This window comes from Callorhinus ursinus, unplaced genomic scaffold (assembly GCF_003265705.2).
Source record: "Callorhinus ursinus isolate GAN/ISIS: 27379988/994484 unplaced genomic scaffold, GSC_fseal_2.0 scaffold136, whole genome shotgun sequence".
Classification (NCBI taxonomy): domain Eukaryota; kingdom Metazoa; phylum Chordata; class Mammalia; order Carnivora; family Otariidae; genus Callorhinus; species Callorhinus ursinus.
Window position 1 is genome coordinate 182,860 of NW_027397198.1, and position 19,248 is coordinate 202,107.

The 19,248-nt window shown below is 36.5% G+C and overlaps 1 long non-coding RNA gene across 1 annotated transcript; it reads right to left on the minus strand.

Moving 5' to 3' along the window:
• Positions 1–1,190: 1,190 nt before the first annotated feature.
• On the minus strand, positions 1,191–18,629 carry LOC112840595 (uncharacterized). The gene is made up of 4 exons (XR_003212511.2): positions 18,474–18,629; positions 17,876–17,963; positions 1,865–1,983; positions 1,191–1,246 (listed from the first exon to the last, which is right to left on the minus strand). It is a non-coding gene; the product is annotated as an uncharacterized lncRNA (long non-coding RNA).
• Between the last annotated feature and the right edge of the window lie 619 nt (positions 18,630–19,248).

The window sequence follows — 19,248 nt, forward strand, 5'->3', positions numbered from 1 at the left end:
ATTATATTGTACACCCTAAACTAATACAATGTATGTCAGTTAAATCTCAATAAAACTGGGAGAAAAGTAACTCTAGCTTTAACAAAAGAAAACCCTTACAAACCCAAACCAAGGCAAATCTTATATTAAAAACAAAAAATAATATATGGCAGACATTTTTTCTAATATCATTGCATTTAATTCTCAGAAAAACTTAGGGAAATAGATATTACTTCCATTATACAAATCAAGAGCATGAGTTATAGCATCACATAGGAAATAAGAAGTGGCACTAAAATTTGTACCAGGTCTGCCCAAATCCAAGGTTAGGGCTCTTTACACTATCACACCAGTTTTCTCATCCACCATTTCATAATCTATTGTGAAATGGTATTTATCTCCTTTGTTGGAGGGCTCTTCCAAAATAGACAGTTGCAAAAAATAGGATTGGATAGCTGGAACTAAGTTGAGCTGTATTTTTGGCATCTTGGTGATGAGTTCATGCCTTGGGAAGTGATTGATTATATTTACCCCCAAATGTCAAGGACCCATAATTGACTTGCTATTTTAGACCCTCACACTTGACCATAATTGAAACCCAGAATTTAGAAAATTTGCAAATGGGAACCTTCTTGAAGGTTGTTGTCAGAAGGAATTAACAAGCTGTTAACAACACTCACATGAAGAATCTCAGCTGCCTTTATTCCCCCTTGGGTGGCATTGCATATTACCCACGTAGAAATACTGAGATTGGGAAATCTCAGGGACTGGGGGTAAGAGGAATGAAAAGGTTTTCTAAAACCATAATATTGAGTGTTCCACCACAATATCACAAACTTAGTAAGAGAGAATTTATTTTTAGCATTTAAGCTTCCACTTTAATATTATCTCCTACTTCCCAAATCCAGTTTTATTCAGATTGGTTTGAATCATGGGGCATGGAATAACAGGAAGCCCCTATGATAGTCAACCTAAAACTCTGTTTCCCTACCTGAGCTGTTGAAAACACTTCCAGAATTGAATAAAGGAATTAATTATGGCCATTTTTTCTATTGGACCTTCTCTTGGATCAGAAGATCCTTGAAAAATGGAAAATGCAGTCAGAGGAAGTCCAAGATGGCTCCTCCAAGGTTTGTAGGAGGCAACATATGTAGTGGGCAAAACACAGATTCTAGATCAGGACTGTGTTCAATTCCCAGCTTTATCACTTACCTGTTATGTGACAGAAGGCAAGTTATTTGATCTCTCTGTAACTCAATTTCCTTACCTATAAAGTGGCATAATAATTCTTTATTGTTGTGAGAAATGGTTGCATTAATACAAATAGAGCATGAAACAGCATCTGCCCACAAGCACTTTAAAATCATTAGCTATTGGGGCACCTGGGTGGCTCAGTTGGTTAAGCTTCTACCTTCGGCTCAGGTCATGATCCCAGGGTCCTGGGATCAAGCCCCATGTCCGGCTCCCTGCTCAGCAGGGAGTCTGTTTCTCCCTCTCCCTCTGCCTCTGCCCCCGCTCATGCTCTCTCTCTCATTCACTCTCTCTCTCAAATAAATAATAATAATAAAATGGACTCTGCCTTGTATAGCACCTTCTGTAAAATCATTAACTATTCTTTGGGCTCTTGGGTGGCTCAGTCAGTTAAATGACTGACTCTTGGTTTCGACTCAGGTCATGATCTCAGGGTTGTGATTTCAGGGTAGTGAGATAGAGCCCCAAGTCGGGCTCCGTGCTCAGTATGGAGTCTGCTTAAGACTCTTTCTTCTCTCTCCCTCTGCCCCTACCCCTCCATTCCTCTCTCTCTTTCCCCCTCTCTCTCTCAAATAAATAAATAAATCTTTTTTAAAAAATAAAAAATAAGAATAAAATCATTAGCTATTATTACCTAGAGAAAGAGACTTCTCAGCTTTTGTGTTCCCTCCAACTCCTTCCAGTCAGAATATTATGAAAAGTTGAGGATGTTAATATCTGTGTGGTGCTGCTAATTCAAAATTTCGTGAAGGACTATATCCAAAAGATAAATTGAAAAGGTTAAGTGGAGGCCAAGATAATCTGGCAATAGGAGATTTGGGTTTTAGCCCTGACACTAAAGACTTGTTTGACATTGCAGAATCTCTTGGGCTGTCTCTTCTCATTAGTTAATTAATAGTTTGGACTAGATCAGCATACCAAAAGCTGGTGTTATGAGAAATTTATACTGGTGATAATATTCTTTAGAAGTATTTTCATATGTGCTTTCATATGTAGTAGCCCTGCATACCCTGCAACCTACTGAGTCAATGTCATTGGTCCCCTGAGGGTGAAAGTAAACCACCTCAAACTAAGTGGTCCTTCTTTAGGTTTGAATCACAGTTGACTTCATTATTTTTTCTAAATCTGTCTCTAGACAACAGTGTAGAGAACAAAGATTTGTCACAAGAGAAAAAGGATTCTTAAAATTCTGAGCTAATTTTACATATAAAAACACCAATAAGAAAGTCCCTGGTGGCTGGTGGAGGGAGAAAAACAGGAGGGATTCAAATAGGAGAAGCAAGAAAAGGGTTGCACGTGTCAAGACATCCACTTAGTTGGGGAGTGAGGATAGACTCCAAGCTTTGTTAGATAGTTCCAGAGAAAGTCAAAGGCTTCCTTGATGTGCCAAAATGGGGATGAAGCTTCAGGGTAGACAATAGTAAAAAGTGTAGGTAGGCACAAACAAGTCCTGACTTTACACTCCTCAAGTACTTTCAGCTCTGATATAGGGTGAAAGTCTCCTGAATTTTCCGTATGCCCCAAGGTGGGTAGGGTAGGGAATATGTGGAAAGTAGTTGCATAACGAACCAGTGATCTTTCAGAGAATGACTTGACAAAGAATGACATAGCGAGGGGACGATTCCCTAAGTATGGAAAAGACAGCCTTGACCAGGGACTGAAAACAGGACATTTCAATAAAAATAAGTATGTACCACTAGTAAGAGCTGAGGTCGAATCAAGTAGCAAAAGAAGACCAAATTCTTAATCTCAGGAAACAAACTGAGTGTTACTGGAGTGGTTGGGGGTGGGAGGGATGGGGTGGCTGGGTGATAGACTTTGGGGAGGGTATGTGCTACGGTGAGCGCTGTGAATTGTGCAAGACTGTTGAATCACAGATCTGTACTTCTGAAACAAATAACGCAACATATTTTAAGAAAAAAGGAAAAGAAGAAGATAACAGGAGAGGACGAAAAGGGGAGTATGTCAGAGGGGGAGACGAACCATGAGAGATGATGGACTCTGAAAAACAAACTGAGGGTTCTAGAGGGTAGGGGGGTGGGGGGATGGGTCAGCCTGGTGATGGGTATTGAGGAGGGCACGTTCTGCATGGAGCACTGGGTGTTATGAACAAACAATCAATCATGGAACACTGCATCAAAAACTAATGATGTAATATATGGTGATTAACATAACAATAAAAAAAATTTGGAAAAAAAAAAAAAAAAAGAAGACCAAAAAGCCCAACTTCAGCTAAATAATAAACTCTAAGTTCACCAGCCACCTTTTAGCAAATTCCAGTGCAAGGAACAAATGGGCCAGACCAGTCATCCCATAGCAGAGTCTGGCAAGAGTCCAGAGGAAAGAACACAGACCCTGTTGCCAAGAGGTAACATAAGCAAGCCCGTCTTTACCCATATAGCCAAATATCAACTTGAGAAGATGAGGGAGATAATGTGACTCATTGAGCCTTTCACTCAGAGAGACCAACTTATCAAAAGAGACTTTTGATTGGTAGTTCAAGTTACCCACACTCATACACTCCCTCACTCTGTAAATATATACCTTAGTCACACCATCCACTCAGAAGCATAGGAGCTCACGAAGACCGTTAGATTGATAACAGAAACTGAAGGAGCTAATTTTTGTGTGACTATGTCTGCAACTATAGAACACATCAATCTAACATGATGTCCTAGTAAAAAGAAATTTCCATATTCAAATATATTCAGAAAACGTTGCATAAAATATCCTCCTTGTCCACAGATTCATCTTTCATATTAGCATGTTAAAGACTCTGAGATGGCCTACAGCTCAGAAATCTGTTCAAATATTTTTGACTCCTGGTACAGTTTTGTCTAACACTCTTTTTCCAGACATTACTTCTGGTCACAGATCTCTCCCCCAAAGTGTGGGAATAAGTATACATATTCCATGGTGTAAGGACTGGTTTAGGAATGGGCCTGTGATCCAAGCTGGGTCAATCAAATCCTTCAATAGCATCTTCTGTCTCAAGCTGGTGAGAGAGAGTCTTTTATGGGTGCAAACCAGCCCTTTGCTAGTTGCAAACACCAGGAATATCAATTTAGAGCCCACTGTAGCCTAAGATGATATACAGAAAGAAGCAAAGACCAGAGAGACAGAAAAAGCAAGTGAACCAAGTGTTTTCAACCTGGTTATCTCTTCCTTTCCTGGTTACAATATTTTGAGTTAAGTTTTCCCCACTTGCAAATAAAGGATCCAAATCAATAATAAGCCACTCAGGTTTTTGTGGTTTGGAGGATTTTTGGAAAAAAAAGTAAACTAACAAATCAAGGAATATACTTTTGGAAATGCTGATTTTAATTATGTGATGTCTATTTTTTTTTAATTTCTATTATAGGACCAATAGCCTGTTCAAGCACAGAAAAGTGACCCCTATCCAAAGTAAGAAATGCCCCCTTGTCAGAGACAGGCATAGTGCTATTTGTCTTTAAAATGCTATATTAATGAGAAATTTGAATCCAGACATTTTTAAGTCTCCATCAGTGTCCTCCATTACTTCATCATTAATGGAAATGGCAAAATACTCACTAAAAATTACTTCCAGAACATGAAATGGATATTATACTGTTTAAATGGATGTCATATAAAAATAACTTGCTTTAATCATAGCACAACCCATTGCGATGATGCCATATCCATTGTGAACCTTAGGGATTTCTTCATTTAGAGTAGAATGAATTTTGACTAGGCATAAGTGCTTTTTGTAAAAGAGTAAATTCACAAAACCCAATATGTTGAAAATACAACCAGGTGTGAGTGGCTTTAAAAAAATAAATTATGCCAAGATACATTGCCCAGCTGTGTTTCAGAGTTTCAAGAGACCTTAAGATATATTCAGGCATTAGGGGCTCAATAATACTCAAATTATATTTTCCTATGTCTTTTGTGTCTAATTTAAAACCTATTTACAAGAGAACTGAAGACATAGCATTTTCTGGCTATGTATATTTAATTTACTGAAGAATGTTGCTTAGCAAAATTTTTACATGATAGTCCTGTAGCTTTTGATGTAAGATGGATTTTTTTCAAAATAATTTATTTTAACCATTAAAAAATGTACAAAGTGAACATCAGAAATTTAAATTCCATGCTTATGGATGCATGGTTTAGTAGAAAAAGCCTAAGCTGAGAAGTCTGACAAAACTGGGTTCAAATCTCAGTCATGCCAGTTGGGGGATTATGCCACCTTAAGGAATTTAGCAAACTTCTTATAATCTCATTAGCTGATTAGTAAAATGTGTATGATTAGACTGTCAAGAATAATAAAAGACATTATAAGTGAAACTGCCTAGTGAAAACCAAGCACTCTTCCCTCTACCTTCTTCTATAGAAGTAGAAATAATGGTATTTCATGCTTTTCGTTCTCAGGACAGTTTTACTTCTCAAACTCTAACTGATTATTTTAATGTAGTATTGAAATTAACCTCACCACAATTATGAATTCTAAAATATTTAGGTCACTTTATAAAATCACAGATGTATAGCTAGCAAATTCAGCAAATATTCAGTGAGGATTTGTTGGGTTCTAATACAAGAATGCAAACTAAAGAATTCATTGTAAATGAGAAAATCTATGTATTGAGGTTTCATCATGTTACAGAGAGAAACAAAGAAATAACCAGAATATGAGACAAACTGGCCTAAGTGGCTATGGATGGATGTGAATCCTCCTTCTTTTTGGTAAAATCTGCAAGGGGGTTGATATTATCTCCCCTAAACATGAAGACTCTGATAGAAATATAAATCCAGCCACAAATGTGGACCACATGTGTTATTTTAAATTTTCGAGAAGCCACATTTTAAAAAGGGAAAGGTAATCATAACATGATTTCCTAATAATGTTAAATAACATAATATTACAATAGCAACCCAGTATATTTTTAAAAAATATTACTAATGAGGTATTTTATTTCAGGAAGGAGCTAAGTCTTCAAAATCTGATATGTATTTTGCAGTTATAGCCCATTTCAATTTAGACTAGTCACATTTCAAGTGCTTGATAGCTACATGCCTTTTACCGCTGCAGTGTTGAACATCACAGCTCAGAGAATGGATATGTCACCTAATCACAGCCAAGTGTATGCTCCCACCCAGGAATTTGAATCTTGGGAAAGTAGTACAAAAATCTTAGTCAATTAGATTTTCTTCACAATGGTTGCAGTAGAGTTGAGTCCAAATGCATGGAGTAAGATATCCTTTGGTAGCAACTATCCACTAACAACAGAGCCAGTTACTGTGTCCTAGGTAAATCACTCTTATAACATGATATTCAGCAATTCTTGGCAATTCCTTAACATTTGTGTGATCTCCATAATGTCATACTAATAAATTTATTTTCTGCCTATATGAAGCAGAATTGGTAGTTTTGCTTGCACCTGGGAACCCTAACTAATACAGAGATATTTTGGAGTAACAAAGTAAAATTAGAGATCTGAAAAGGAAGATAAGACCTCTATGGAGTTTTGGAGATAGCATCATAGGTAAAAAGTCAGACGAGTTTAAACTTTAAGGATAGACCAAACTTAAAAAGGTGGATATGAAGTAAAATTGCTTACTTCAGCCCTTTGCTCGTACGTTTCTCTTTCTGGAGAAGGAGGAGTGAGGGTGGCTGGTATTGCATGATGCGATTCAGAGGTGGGGAGGAGCAATTGCTCAAGAAGGCAGACAAAGAGGAAAATGAAGCAGGGTCATGTCAGTGGGGTTGTATTCTGTTCTCTGGTTGATAAGAGTCTAGAAAAGTGTCAGGCTAATAGACTACACAACCCAGTGTCACAGAGTAAACCTCCATTTAACCTTGTTAAAGTAAATGAGAATAAACATATAATATCTTTAAAATTTAATGCATTTCTAGTGTTTTAACTCATAAAATGGACTCATCTAGGAACATCAGACATTGGGACTGGTTGATGTAATTTAGAAAGGGCTTAACTAAGGAAAATTCACAAAGATCAAAATTTTCCCTTGTTTTATTATTTTATACTACCCACAGATTTTGGTGGACCAACATTTTTGGCAATTTCAAGGCTAAAGATTTAAAAAATGTTTAACTATTATGTTGCAGCACTAATATATTTATCACTATTGGAAAATTATAGAAATCAATTAGCCCGACCTTCATTTTAGGGACTTGGCATATTAAGACTCTCAGCTGCTAATCTTCTGAGGTTTCATTTTGTTATGAGCTGAATGTGTTATTCTAAAACACATATTTTTAAGTCCCATACTTAAGCTGGATAAAGAAAGATCCTAGTATTGCCAGTAATGAGAAAACAAAGGGAGAATAAGTAGAAGTGGAAACAGTTAACTAATAAGACTGGCTTTACTGGGATACTCAGTGTCAAAATTAGAGATCTATGTAGGGCAGAGCAGGATGGAGCCAAAGGAGAGGTGTGCCAGTGAGAAGAATTGTTTCCACATACTTTATAGTTCCCCTAAGAGATGAGATAGAATTGCATTAAAACTTCAACCATAAACACATGAGCATAATCACCCTGACTTGTAAAGGCAGAAATTGGAGCTTTATCTGGCCTGTTAAAATATAGCTAATTTATGATACAGTATAAATATGTGCTCAGTGAGGATTGTTTAGAAAGAGTGTGTGATCTCTATGTTACAGTCAAATCAAGATTAAAAATTAGGTGTAATTACTGTTGCTATAATCATTTCCTAACATTGTTGTTTCAAAATATACAAAGGCAGTGCAAATTAGGAAGACTGCAATGGGCCTGTGGAAAGCCCTGTACTATTATAAAATTGGTGCAAACATTATAAACTTAAAAATCTGTCATTTTGTTAGGGAATTAAAAAAATACATTTGGGCTATTTAATTCTCAACAAGAATGGTCTTTTTATTTTCCAATATTCAATAACAATATAATATCTCTAGTATGACAAACATTTTATACAAATGGAAACACGATGTAATGAAATGGGATGTTATGCACTTTAAGCAAAGCAGATGGAATAGAAAAATAAAGAAGAGAATTGGTGAGGTGAGAGAGAAGAGAGAAAAAAGAGGAGATCCCCTTTTTGAAAAAGAACATGAGATCATAATGTCATTATATTCCTTTGATACTAACCCAGAGTGAGAAGAAGCAGTGCAGTATCCCCATCAGTACACTACCCATCTTGCAGAATGTTTGTCTTCTTTTAATGATTCTCAGAAGTTCAGGAAAGTATAAAGATACTGATTTCCATCTGAGAGGATACTATAAAAATAAATGGTGTACAGAACAAGCTACATAATTTGCAAGGGCCAGGGAAAAATAAAAATCCTGGACCCCTTATTAAAAATGATTAAGAATTTCAGGATGGAAAATAGCTGAACATTAAATCAATTGTTGGGCTTGTTCACCAGTGGGCCCTGTACAATGGCACAGGTCATGCCCCCCCCGCCCCGAAACCAGCCCTGATGATAAGTTCAGGAGTATGACTCATTAAAGATCAGCCATCTGTGAATCTAGTTGAGATCATTATGTGTATCTTAGGGAAAGTTCTCCGAAGATATTTTTAGAAGGTGGTAAGGATAGCTGTTAAATTCCAGGCCATGCTGTTTCAAGGGACATAATGAAAAGCCTGTTACTATGTGTAAGCAAGGCCTTCTAGAGAAATGTATTCCAAGAGGGCCCTTTTTCTGACACTAAAGGGAGTTGGCTGATGAACTTGGACTCTATTCATTTTCCCTGATTATTGAAGCACATCATCATCATCATATAGAGTGCCTCGGTAGGGGCTGTCTCCTTCCTCATTACAGAATTGTCTTTCTCCCAACATTCAACAAATATTTTATTGAATTTTATGGAGCTTACCACCAGTCATTTAGTTGAATACTTAAATTAATTCTGTGTTGTGTTCCCTAATGTTTCTAACTGCTGCAAATTACCCTACTTTTAAAATTATTATTTTCTGAAAGGACCTGAATAAGGACTATCAAAATTTCTACTACGGATATTAGGAAAAACCTTCTAAACAGTCTAATACATAAGCTATTGCATGGAAGTGAGATTTCATTTCAAAATCACGATCAAATAAAAAAATCTGACTCACCAAGTCACATCCTCTTACAATATGGAGACAGCCTTGAGATTAAAGAATCTCTAAAGAAGCCAGTTTTGCCCAAATGCTTATGGGAACAATATAGAAATAAATTACAAGGGAGTTTTTTCAATGCTGAGTGAAACAAATATTAGAAGGAAATACATCTAAATGTTATCTCTGTTTGGATCTGGGTGGTAGTAAAATGACTATTCTCCCTTCTTTTTCTAATTTTCCTGTATCTCAGAATTTATTTCTAATGATTCATTTTACAAGATAAGCATGAGAACATACAAATGAAAATTTCAACTTCATTAAATGAAATTAAACTGATTGTGTAATTATTATGGAAGAGGCCAAGTAACAATTTTGTTCTTTGAGGAGATCTTAGAACTTGTGTTTGTAGGTACATGTATGTGTAAGAATAAATTTATGTAAATTAATCCTAGCTACCCTATACAAATCGCTTAGTTTAAAAAAAATGTAAAATCGCATTTTCCTCTTGTGTTTTATTACACAGCACTACCATTCTTCGTGCTTTTCATAAAATGCAGCACCCAAGTACAGTGGAGGTAGTGCCATATAGATTGGTCTGTGTAGTAAATAATGAAAATTATTACAATTCCTGATTTGTTTTCTTTCATTCTAAGGATAAAAGCATCAAGAGTCTGACACAGGGTGGCGCAGCAGATGCCTGAACTCCCCTCCTCTGACAGACACAAGTGGACAAATTACCTCAGAAAGAAATCCAGAAACTAGCTGAATAACTCTTACAGATCAGGTGAGTGAGAAAATACCCCCATCAAAACAAGTAGGAAAGACTGAAACAGACTCTCACCATAAATCTCAACCCCAGAACAGCAATTTACAATCGACTCCCAGCTTCTCCCTTTGAAACAGAGGATGTAAACCCACACAGAGCACAATTTTTAAGACTCCCACCTGAGAAATGGGCCCTAAAACATCTGGCTTTAAAAGCCAGTGAGGGCTGCTTCCTGGAGATTGGAAGACCATAGCAAACAAAGAGGCAGTTGCTAACATCGTACCATCGCTGGTGGCTGTACCCCCAGAACCCAGCACAGCTGAAGCAGGCAAAATCCAAATCTCCGTCTTTCCTTGAAAGGGATCCATCTGTGTACTTTGGAAACTGCTGCCTGAGGGTCAGGCTTCTAAATTAGTCCATATCTAGGGGCAGGCTGTGATCCCCCCTGGGGACCAGGAAACCCATGTACACCTGCCGTGCCATCTCCCTGTAGCCTGCTGCAAGTTGCTAGTATCTCCCTAGAAATAGCTCATACATATGTCTGAGCCACAGCTTTTGCAGGTGGTGCCCAAGAAATAGGTCCCTGGAACACTTAGCTCCCATTCACGAGTCCCACAGGACCACAGCCATCAAAGAAGCACTTCTTAAACAGGCACAGGAGTAACCTTCCACCGTGGCTGCACACCAGGGTTCAGTGCACAAGGGTCAAAAATGCCTATTTCCTTGTTTCTCACTGGAAGAGGAGTAAGTACATACTTCCCCAGCTGCTGCTTGAGGGTCCGGCTTCCAATCAGCCTTCATTTAGGCACTGAATATGATCCTCACTTTTGGGATGCTGTCCAGTTGAGGCACACCCTCAACTACTGAGAACCACTAAGAACAAAGAAGATGACCTGGACAATCACAAAGCTATGAGATACAGCCAGGAGCTCAGCCCACGCTAATTGACAAGGTTCATCACCTCCACGAGATGGACAACCACATGCAAAAGAATGAAACTGGACACTTAATCTTATACCATACACAAAAATCAACTCAAAGTGGATTAAAGACTTGAACTTAATCTGAAACCATAAAACTCCTAGAAGAAAATATAAGGAGTAAGCTCTTTGACATTGGTCTTAGCAAAAACAAACAAACAAACAAACAAAAAATTTGGATTTGAAACTCAATAGCAAAAAAAACAAATAACTCAACTAAAAAATGGACAAAGGACCTAAATAGACCTTTTTCCAAAGAAGAATGCCCACATTTACATGAAAAGGTGCTCAACATCACTCATCATCTAGGAAATGCTAATCAAAACCACAATGAGAGGGGCGCCAGGTAGCTCAGTCATTAAGCATCTGCCTTCAGCTCAGGTCATGATCCCAGCGTCCTGGTCTTGAGCCCCGCATCGGGCTCCCTGCTCTGCAGGAAGCCTGCTTCTCCTTCTCCCACTCCCCCTGCTTGTGTTCCCTCTCTCACTGTGTCTCTCTCTGCCAAATAAATAAAATCTTTAAAAAAATGATGAGCTATTACCTCACATCTGTTAGAATGTCTATATAAAAAATAATAAGGGATAACAAATGTTGACGAGGATACGAACAAAAAGAGACCCTGGTACCCTATTGGTAGGAATGTAAACTGCTATGGCCACCATAGAAATCAGTATGGAGTTTCTTCCAGAAATTAAAAATAGAATTACCATATATCCAGCAATCCCACTTCTATGTATATATCCAAAAAAAAAAAAAAGGAAGCTATTATCTCAAAGAGCTATCTGTATAGCTCTTTGAACATGAACCCATGTTCATTGCAGCATTATTCACAATGTTCAAGCTATGAAAACAAGGTAAGTGCCCATCAATGGGAGAATGTATCAGGAAAATGTGGTATGTAGATTCAATGGAATATTATTTAGCCTTTAACAAAAGAAAATACTGCCATTTGCAGCAACATGGATGTACCTGGATAAGTGAAATGAGCCAGACCAAGGAAGACAAATACTAGTGTCACTTACATGTGAAATCTGAAAAAAAATTTTTTAAAAAGTGGAACTTATAAAAACAGATTTGAAAAGTGGTTGCCAGCAGATCTAATAGATAACATGGTGACTATAGTTAAAAACACATTACTGTGTAATTGAAAACTGCTAAGACAGTAGAACATAAATTTCCTCACCAATAAAAAATGTTAAATATGTGAGGTGATGGATGTGTTAATTAACTAGATGGGAGGATTCCCTTCACAGCGTATACTTAGATTAAATCATCACTTCATGTCCTTTAAATACCTCACAATTTTATTTGTCAATTATACCTCAATAAAGCTGAAAAAAATAAACTTGTCAAATGATGCCATGCATAAGTAAGTACTCATATATTGTCCCCCAGCTCCCCCTACACACACACATTAATTTATTATTTCACCTTCAGGAATCCAAGGCTAGTATGTCTTGTTCATTGTTATATTCTCAGAGTTTGTCATAGTGCTTAATGTATGGCAAATGCTCATTAAATATTTATTGAAATTTCATGATCTTGAGTTATGGTATATTACAGGCTCAAATAAAAACTGTGATTTTTATGAAGCATGCAAAAAGTAAAATTGTGTTTGTGTGTCTTAAACACTCACTAACTAAACATCTAAAGTACATAAAAAAAAAAAAAAAATTCCAGGCACGTTCTGTCATGCAGTATCTCCAAGGGTTTTGGTAACTGCAGGCACCAATTTCCCTGGATATGTGCTGAGGCCTCAGCTATATGCAAAGGAAATAGAAATGAAATAAATGTTGACAGGGGCACCTGCGTGGCTCAGTCGGTTAAGCGTCTGCCTTCAGCTCAGCCTAGGATCATAGTCCCTCATTGGTTCCCTGCTCAGCAGGGAGCCTCCTCCCTCTGTCTGCTGCTTCCCCTACTTGTGTGCTCTCTCTCTCTCTCACTCTCTCTCTTTCTCTCTGGCAAATAAATAAATAAAATCTTTAAAAAAATAAATGTTGACAGATAAATGATTGATAGATGATAAATCGATTTATAAAATGTTATTTTGTTATATACTTAATCCTATTGCTTTTCTTCACTCTAAACACTATGAGTTTAAGTTCCACATAAGTAGCAATGTACACATTTAATCTGTTGCTCCTAACATCTGCATGATACACCATGTTGTGCAATTGCTGTATTTTACTTACCCTCCCCCACTTATGAGCCTCCACATTGCTCCATCTCTCCACCAATATAAATCGTTTTTCCATGAGCATGACTATTGGTACTCTTTTACTAATATGTTAGGATTGTTGCCATTAAGGACTATCATTCTTGGATCAAATAATATTGGAGTGCTTATCTTGACTGCTTCTGGAATGGCTATCCCAGCCTAAGCTGCCACTAGTACAGCATGACAAACCCTGTATCCCCACAACCTACCAGCATTGGGCATTATTCAGCTTTTTAATTTTACTGGTCTAATATCATAGCTGTAAGTGATATCATATTGTAGTTTAAGATTCAGTTTGCCTAATTACTAATAGTTTTGAACATCTCTTTAATCTGCTTATTAGATTTTTAGTTTTCTTATTAAATATGTGAGGTGATGGATGACTTCCATCTCTTCCATATCATTTGCCCATTCTCCTAATGAGATTACTTGATTTTTCTTGTTAAGTGCATGACTTCTTAGATATCTGATATTCTCATGTCATCTTAAACATTGCAAATCTTGGGACACCTGTGTAGCTCAGTTAGTTAAGCGTCCAACTCTTGGTTTTAGCTCAGGTCATGATCTCAGGGTTGTGCGATCAAGCCCGGCACTGGGCTCCATGCTCAGCACAGAGTCTGCTTGAGATTCATTCTTTCCCTCTTCCTCTGCCCCCTGCCCTCACTCACAGACGTGCATGTGCATGCTCTCTAAATAAATAAATAAATCTTAAAAAATAAACATTGCAAATCTCTTAACCCTATGTATCTTCTCAACTTTGTCTATGGTATTTTTCAGTGAGCAAAAATTTCTTATTTTGTGTAATCAAATTCAACTTTTTAATCTAAATTTTATGCTTTTGAAATTTTAAGTTTCTCCCAACCCATAGATTCCAAAAGCATTTTCCTGTTTTTATTTATTAACTTTGTATTTTTACCTTTCTCATTTAGATCTTCTATTATCCTAGATTCTACCTTGATCTATTAATATCAATCCAGTTCTGCTTTTCTCAATGGGAAGTAGATCAATGGATGTTTTCCAAACATCATCCTTAACAAAAACACTTTATTATTTTGGTGCTCGTTTTATTATTTCATGGTGCAATCAAGAAATCCAGAGTAAAATATCCTAAATGCTTCCAAAGTATTGGAGAAGAGGTTTTATACAAAGGAATAACACTAAGAATCCTTGGACTCTTAAATAGCAGCATGTATGCTAAAATACATAGAATAAATACTCTCAAATTTTTCAGGAAAAAATAATTTACCATTCAAGAAATCAAAATATCAAATGAGTTAAATATAAAGATAATTTCAGATTTATAAACATTCAGAATATATACATCACATGCCTACTTTCTTGGCTGAAATTGGAGAATATGTCCTCTAAAACAAGGATACTAGCCAAAAATGAAAGAAGTCATGGATTCCAGATAATGGCAAAATATTCAACCCAGAAGAGTGGCAACTAGAAGTTCCAGGATGAATCACATCTAGAAAGCAACAATTTCAGCTTAAAGCATGAGACAAGAGGGCTCAAAAGTAATGGGGAGAAAGGAAGAAGCTAGATAGAATAATATGATAAAATCATATTTTGAAAGTGACAGGAAGGAATTTATTTTATCCTAAAACTTAGTAGTTATGAGCCCACAGGTTTGTTGAATAATTCTGCTGATAGAGGCCGAGTTTGCTTTCGCGTCTCACATCTTCAGTCAGTCGTCAGGTCAGCTGAGGGCTGAAAGGCCAAGAATGATTGGAGCTGGAACCACTTGAATGTGATACACAAAGTCTCATCCTACAGCAGGTAGAACAGAGCTTGTTTTCATGGCTTTGGCAGGGATCCAAAAGAAGTACACATGTCCCAGTGGGTTTTCAAGCTTTTTCTTTGCATCAATGTTGTTAAAGTCCCAGAGTAAAAGCTTGTACAGCCAAACTCAGAGTTGATAGGTATGAGAAGAAACTTTTGAAGAGTGTGAACATAACAAGGCATAAAAATTGGGTGTAAAAAATTGATACAATAACCCTAACACAAAATGTCCAAGTGGTGCAGAATAGTTTAATACTCAACTATTATAGGTGGAAGTGAGAAGATAATCTTAAAATTGTTAAGTCAAGAAAAAGCAAGATAAGCATTTTATTTACAGATAAAGAGGAAGTTGCTGAAAGAAACCAATAAAAGAGTTAATAGAATTTGCTTCAAAAGCAGGATTTGAGAAATAGAAAGTTTGGGGCAAGAGGCAACTGTTTTCATTATTAGATTTTCAGTATTCTTTTTTAAAAAATTAATTTCTTAAGCATTAACTGCTTAAGTTAAAATATTAAAATTATGAATGAATAACATTTTAAAAATCAGAAATTATAAATAAAGCTACCTTTCTTAAGAAAATGCTCATCTGTCTTAAAAGAGCTAGCAAAAAAATATTTCAAAAAAAGGGACTATGGCATTGTCTTCAAGACAAGTGAGAAAAGCAACATCTTGAAAGAGTATAAACAGCATATCTGAATTATTTAAAAAGAATATCTATAAAGAATGCTTTTGGAAAAAAATAGAATTTGTGTATGAAAAAGATAAATCAAGACTAACCAGCATTTTCTATTCTCCTAAAGCCAAAGAGCCAAAAAGTTATAGTCCATATAATATATAGTAGCAAGCAACTTGGAGCTCCATAAAAGAAACAATAGAACAAATTATTTTAGCCCCAAGAGAGTCCTCTATAACATGGAGTGTTCAGTTAAGGACACAGAGATTTCTATGGATTTCTTTTACTCACCATTGTTGATGCTGCCAATAGAAATCACTAACAGAGTACTATTCTTTTTGCCCAAAAGTGTATTTCAGTAATCTGGGTATTGCATGTTATGATATTAACAAAATGTAAGCTAATTGGAATAAGTAAACTTCCCATTCCTAAAAATATCTATAACTTTGGAAAACAGAGTCATTTTTATTTTTATGTTTTTAACATTATTCTATGTATCCACATTAATATTATGTTAAAGCCATACCTACACAGTTAAAATGTATTATAATTATTTGTGTAGATGTGCTTCCCCCACTAGGCTATGTTTTCTTTAAAGGTGGGAACTCCTGTTGTACTCATTTTAGAGTCTCTAGCATTTAGCAAAGTGCCTGTCACACAGTAGGTATTTGACTGAATAAATAAAACAAGAAATTCATTATCCTGCCTGAACAATTAGAATCCATTTAATAGTAAATGAATTGTAACTTTTGGGAAACCTATATTAGGCATCTACTCCAAATAGGTACAATTTTTGAGAAGCAGAGGGAAGAATCATAATCCTTCCAACAAGCAATTTACACTTTAGGGGAAAGCAACATACATCTTTTGACTAGTTATTACATGGCAAGAAAATGCTGGATGTTTGCATATAGTATCTCATTAAATCTGTAAAACAAGTTTTGAAGTTATTATTATTGAGTGCCTGGGTGGCTCAGTTGGTTAAGCAACTGCCTTCGGCTCAGGTCATGATCCTGAAGTCCCCGGATCAAGTCCCGCACCGGGCTCCCTGCTCAGCAGGGAGTCTGCTTCTCCCTCTGACCCTCCCCCTCTCATGTGCTCTCTGTCTCTCATTCTCTCTGTCTCAAATAAATAAATAAAATCTTTAAAAAAAAAGAAATTATTATTATTATTGAGATGACATACTATTAAAGTCAAAATGTAATACGACAGTCTTTACCTGTGCAGCCCTCTTTGTGCTTTTCCAGATTTTCAAGAAAAACTTTTTGTTGTTGTTTTGGCTACAAATCTGGAAGTTTTTCTTCATCCAGAAACACCAGTGTATCAATCACATAGTAGATTGTCACTCCAAAATATCTGACCAATTTTATACCTCCTTTTTTTTTGTATACAAGTTAGAAGTCCTTAAAATTTTAATAAATCAAATGATCTAGTTCTCAGTTACTAAAAATTAAGATTACTACATTATAAACTTGTATAAAATGTTACTCTTCATAAACAACTGTCACATATATGATTAACATGAGTATTAACAGCTACCACTTATCAACTATGATAATTTATAGCCAGGCAGTTTGCCAAGAACTCTACAAACATCATATTTAATCTTCCCAGTGATAATATGGAAAAGTTTTTATTAACTGCATTTTCTTATGTAAGGTAATTGAGTCTCAAATGGATTAATTAAAGTTCACACATCTAGAAAGAATGATGAATTTTTCATCTGTTCAACTGAAAAGGCTATGCTTGACCAGTGTTATACTGTCTACTATACCTATGAGGTGGTCAGCATTAATATTTCTGTCCCCGTTTTACACAAAAAGAAACTGATACATTGCAAGATCAAATGCCTCACAGGTAGTAAGTAAAACCTTTGTTTTTCCTTCTAACTCCAACTTCAGTCTGGTGGGATTAAGTAATCCACCAGTACATACAAAAGACAAACAATTGCTTTCTACATTTTACCTTTCAAAGAACATAAAAAGTGAGAAAACCAAGAGAACCATCATTATTGATAATCACTTTTATGAACACCTTTGTGGTATTACCCAAGCTTTACTTTGGAGTTTTCTGCAAGCAAGTGTCCTTAACAAAGAGGAGATAGTAATTACAAATAAAGTTAATAAAAAGTTCAGAGAAATTTCAGTGGAATTGTGTATTGTACTCACATCCATACTTTTTGAGTCTCCAAGGAGCTTACTACAACTATGCAAACCGGTTATTATCAATCGCTTCTGTAATCCATCTGATGAGGGGCTTTCCAGAATCATGAGGTATAAGAAGACTTTGAGATCTAACTTGGCATTAGGGGCCACTTGAAAGCTCCTACTTAAATATTTCTGTTACCTTTGTGGTTCTATTTTTTATTAATTACTACAAGCATTTGCAATATTTCAGATTATCAAAAAACAAAATAAATGCACAATTTTCTCTCTTATAACATCTTTGGGCATAAAAACATCTTTCTTCTTAAAGTGCCTTGCCTCATTAAATCAAAGCAATTCATCAGTCTATCTCTCTCCCTCCCTCCCTTCCTCCTATTTCTGGTCTTAGCTACCATATAATTAAATCCAAACTAATTATAGTATTTATACGTCAAGGAGTATCATGGAGCTACTTGTACCCCACAGACCTGGCCTGGCACAAGGAGAAAGGCAGCAGGCATTTAAAAATCTAAACAAGCCAAAATGATCAGTTACAAATCCCTAGTAAGAGTCACTCCCTGCCCTCCCACTCACCCTCTCCCCAGAAATAATAAGACTATACCAATATTTCCTGTTATAGAAGAAAACTAGCCCAAGATGGGGGGTGACCAGCCTGTCTTCCTTCTGTTTCAGAGTTGTCCCTAAAATGGGTCAAGTTTTCAGAGATGTTCAACTTAAGGCTTAGAAGAAATAGCCAAAATCACCACCTGAAGCAAAAGTGGAACATGGTGGTTACTAAGAAACTTCGTACTCAGGCAACAAACAAGGGTTCTGGTTCCATCACTTAGTAGTTAGGGGGTCTTAGGAAACATCCTTATTGTCTATGAGCCTTGGTTTTTTAATCTGCATAGTAATATATATGCAAAAATAATTATTAAAGACTAAAGATAATGTGTACAAAACAAAGTGTCTAGCACAATGTCTGGCACAAACTAGCCTCTCAGTTACATACTTTTTTAAAATTATAAGGTGTAATTTGGGGAGCCTGGGTGGCTCAGTCGCTAAGCAGCTGCCTTCAGCTCAGGTCATGATCCCACGGTCCTGGGATTGAGCCTCGCATCGGGCTCCCTGCTAAGCGGGAAGCCTGCTTCTCCCTCTCCTACTCCCCCTACTTGTGTTCTCTCTTGTTGTGTCTCTTTCTGTCAAATAAATAAAATAAATAAAAATCTTTAAAAAAAATAAAATTATAAGATGTAATTCTAAAAGTTCTTGAGATGACAGATGAAAGAATGTAAATCATGGTAATTAAAGCACATTAATGTTTAAAAGTGAATGAGGGCACCTGGGTGGCTCAGTCGGTTGAACGTTTGCCTTCCGCTCAGGTCATGATCCCAGAG